Below are 4,887 nucleotides of genomic sequence, written 5' to 3' on the forward strand. Positions count from 1 at the left end.
AACTTGAAGTGAAGTTAGCCCTTGGGCTTTATAGATAGTCCTCGAGTGAGATTTTGCTCGAACTCGGGTTAAGATAGCCCTTGGGATTTTATGATCGAATGAGGACGTGCTCGAACTCGAAGTGAAGTTAGCCCTTAGGATTTATAGATAGTCCCAAAGTAAGAGTTTGCTCGAACTCGGGTTAAGATAGCCTTTGGGATTTTTTGATCGAGTGAGGACTTGCTCGAACTCGAAGTGAAGTTAGCCCTTAGGCTTTATAGATAGTCCCCGAGTGAGAGTTTGCTCGAAATTGGGTAGCCCTTGGGCTTAGTAGTCGAGTGAGTACTTGCTCGAACTCGTAATGAAAATAGCCCTTAGGCTTTATAGTCAAGTGAGGATTTGCTCGAACTTGAAGTGAAGTTAGCCCTTAGGCTTTTTAGATAGTCCTTGAGTGAGAGTTTGCTCGAACTCGGGTTAAGATAGCCCTTGGGCTTTTATGATCGAGTGAAGACTTGCTCGAACTCGAAGTGAAGTTAGCCCTTAGCTTTATAGATAGTCCCCGAGTGAGAGTTTGCTCGAACTCGGGTTAAGATAGCCCTTGGGCTTTTGTATTTGTTACATATTTCAGACGTCTCCGATCCACGTTAATTTGGCTGTAGTCTCTTTAGTTCGGAACTTGCCCTTTGGGCTTATTTTCCTTTTCACTTCGAGCTTGCCCGAAGTGTTAGTCCCTGAGAGGGGTGGCCGTGGCCTGTAAAATCGAGGATCGCCTTTAAGGTCTTATGGTCTCGAAATTTTAGTAGTTCGATTTCGTTTGCTTTTCGGACGGCAGTCCTGAAGCATGGGGTTAGTTGTTCGAACTTCCGTCATAGTCGGCCCTTAAGCTTGTTTACACAATAGATCAAGAGTATAAAATAGAAAATAATTTCTAAAGGCATGAGATATTGGCAAGGAAAAAATGCTTCTCTCAATAGATGATTATACATGCGCGCACGTTTAATGTTAGTGCTCAAGAAACCTATACGGGCACAGTTCATCTGACCGTTTGACCCTTACAATTCGAGACCCCGCTGTCACGAAGTAATTTTCTTGCAGCAAAGCAGACATTCGAGGGTAATGCCCCCCAATACTCGAGGCTTATTGTAGGGAACCTCAAATACTGTTGAATTGTTCTAAGTTAGCACGAACAATGGTTGCCTCGTTAAAAACCTCGCCGAAAAAACCCATTTGGGACAAAACCCGGTCTAAGGGAAAAAGAGTGCAACACGTGCTTTAAGATCCAAAGCTTCGTGCCGATCCTTGTCGATAACCTGCAAGTGTTAGTCGAATAAACAGAAAGGATGGGGTTGTACCTTTATTCGGATTTTGGATATTTAACGTGATCTTCCTCGGCATCAAGCCCCCGTGAATTTTGACCTCGATCATTTCTCCTCTCATTTTGTGTGAAGCTTCGCCCAGACCCACTGCCTCTAAGGTCTCCATTGTACGGTTGATATCGATCTCTATTCGACCTCGGCTCTCGATCGATATCCCTTGTGATCCTATCTATGGGCTTGCTAGGATATACAGACCCTAAAGGAGTCCTCAGTTGATTATCCTCGACCCTGATCTTCGACTGATATCGATTATGTACATCGGCCCAAGTGACAGCCGGGTACTCGATTAAACTTTGCTTCAACTATTGTGATGCTATGGAACTCCGAGTATTGTGACCTTGAGTGAAAGCTTGTACAGCCTAGTCATCGGTGACCGGCGGCAAATCCATTCTCTCCGTTTGGAACTGAGATATGAATTCCCTGAGCATCTCGTTATCTTTCTGCCTTAACTTGAAAAGGTCCGACTTCCTCGTTGCAATTTTAATGGCTCCGGCGTGTGCCTTTATAAAAGAATCTACAAGCATAGGAAACGAATCAATAGAATTAGGGGGTAAGTTATGATACCATATTAAGGCACCCTTTGATAGAGTCTCCCCGAACTTCTTCAGCATTATGGATTCAATTTTGTCATCTTCCAAGTCGTTTCCTTTGATGGCGCACGTATACGAGGTGACGTGTTCATTCGGGTCGGTCGTCCCATTATACTTGAGAATCTCGGGCATACGAAAATTCTTGCTGATTGGTTTCGGAGCCGCACTAGGGGGAAGGGTCTTTGCACGAACTTTCTAGAATCTAGTCCTTCCAATATCGGTGGTGCCCCTGGCATTTGGTCAATTCGGGAGTTGTATGTTTCTACCCTTTTATCATTTGCCTCGATTTTCTTTTCTACTGATTCAATCCGTTTGGTGAGCTCCTCGAGCATTTTCATAATTAGTCCCCGAATCATTGGTGTTAGATCTCTCCGGTATAGGTTCAGCCGTGCGAATAATTTCTAGTTCAGGCTCTGGTTCGATCCCACTTGGTGCTCGATGCTGATTTTATAGTTGTGCTATAGCGGTTTGCTGAATCTGTAGCATTTCAAATATAAATTGGAGGCTAACTCCACCATCTTCTCCGCCCTGTGTACCTTGACCACCTGATCGAACTTCCCCGCGTACGCTACCTTCAGGATCAATGCCCAAATTTGCATTTAGGGCGACATGCGAACTGGCATCGACGGGGTTCGCGATTTGTACTCCCTCATGGACCGCCTGAGGCATTTCGATCCCTGGGGCAGCTACATTATCGTTTTCTCCGTGAAGACCAAGGTCTGTGTCTGTGTGAGTGGGCGCTTCTTGAGAGTTTGACATGTTTTATCCTGAAAACAAAAAATACTTGACAAGAACAAGCGTAAATTATTGTGTGTGATCGAAATTAGTATTGAATAATCACTATTATCCTTAGCCCAACGGTGGACGCCAAACTGTTAACCCTAAAATTTGGATAACAATTAAATTTATAATGTGGTTTTAAGGATATGTGATTTCACCCAATACCAATTGTTGAGTAAGAAAATAAGAGGTAGAATTGAATTGTATATAATCCAAACTAGGATGCAAACAGAGCTTCAGCCTTGAATTAAAGTACCCTCGAGGTGATAACAATATAAGAACGGTAAGATTGAATAAATTTATGATCAAGAATACGAGTCAGAAATGAAGAGCTATATTGCTTTTATTTCACTGAATAATGATGCCTACAAATGATTAGAACTCCTTTTTATATAGTAGACCTAATTATGGTATGTCTCTAATTACAGAAGGAAATATTCTAAACATCTAATTAACCGCTTCTGATTTGGCCCGTTCCGAGATTGATGCCACGATCCTCGGCCAATCACAGATATCTCGCTCTTTCCGCTACTAAGCTATCCCCGATGTTACCCGAAGTCTATCTCCCCTGGCTTCGGTTGATACCGATCTCGATCTCGAACTTGACGTCTTAGCTCTTCGATGCAACGTCCTTGTTTCGATCAAATAGTGAAATCAGGTAGCCCCGATTTCTACTGTATACAATATCTTAAGAAATAAATAAGGGTAGAATAGTCTAATCCCTTTTTCTAATTACTATTTCTTAAGGGGCATGTAAAAGAGAAACACGACTCATAATATGAGACAAATGGAGTAATAGTAAAAATTGTACGGGCTGCCTTATTTGGTCTCCCCCATTAATCTGTACTCATTTTTTTTAATTATTTTTTTAACTTGTACCCATTGTTTAAACAACTTCTTGCCTTTTCTCCTCCTCCTCCTCCTCCTCCTTCTTCTTCTTCTTCTTCTTCTTCTTCTTCTTCTTCTTCCTCTTCATCTTCTTCTTCTTCCTCTTCCTCCTCTTCTTCCTCTTCTTCTTCTTCTTCCTTTTCTTCTTCTTCTTCTTCTTCTTCTTTTTCTTCTTCTTTGGGTTACAATGATTTTATATGGTGTTTGTGAACATATTTTAAGGTAGTATATGATGTTTTACAGTGGTGAGTTGTTAGGATGCTTTATTTTTTACTATTGCTTAGAATTTCTTCTCTTTCTTTTTCGTAATTGCAAAATGGGTTCGTTAGATTTATTGTTTTTTTCGACAAATAGATGATTGTGGTTTGTTCTTGATGATATTTGGATGTTATGTCGTAAATTTGAGCTCATTTGGATTAGATTTAACATTAAATCATATATTGAATTGTTTAAATTCGAAGAACAAATTTCTATATCTGGGCAATTTGCACTTCAGGACTATTGGCTTAAGTGCATGAAAACATTGGTTGCACTTAAGACTTTTTGGCCTTAAGTGCATCTGAAGTTCAATTTTTCACTTGAGACTTATTGGCCTTAAGTTTAGGAAAACGTTTATTACACTTCAGACCTTTTGGCCTTAAGTGCATCTGAAATGCAATTTTTCACTTTATTGGCCTTAAGTGCATGAAACCATTGGTTGCACTTTAGACCTATTTGGCCTTAAGTGTATCTGAAGTGCAATTTTTTTCACTTTAGACTATTTTTTTTAACTTCAGACCGATAAGTCTGAAGTTGATCGTAAAGTGGGTAGGCTTGCAGATATTTTTACAAAGACAGTATAAGTGTAATTGTGATCCCAAAACCGAATATAGATGCAAAAGCCCCGATATTCACCTATAATTTGACAGTCTTGACTAAAAGTATGCTAATCATTTCCTGCATGCAGAGTTTAAAGTTGATTCTTTTGTTAAGATGTGGGTTTCTATATTATAGTAGTTGCACTAATAGAAAATGATCAAGTGATGATTCAGAAGTTTGATAGAGAAAATATCATGACGTACTGATTTTTTTTTTTTAATTATAATGTCAGGACCCTAGTTCACCAACCGTGAACATGTCATGACGGCACCTGGTCCCCATGACCAGGTAAGCGTAACATTTGCGAAAATATAATAATTGCGGAAAAATAGAGAAAATCAAATCAAATATCTAAAGGAAACTGTACTAAATGCCGCATGGCAAGTACAACTCAACATCACAAGTCTAAAACAATT

Source organism: Nicotiana attenuata, chromosome 7, assembly GCF_001879085.1.
Source record: "Nicotiana attenuata strain UT chromosome 7, NIATTr2, whole genome shotgun sequence".
NCBI lineage: Eukaryota > Viridiplantae > Streptophyta > Magnoliopsida > Solanales > Solanaceae > Nicotiana > Nicotiana attenuata.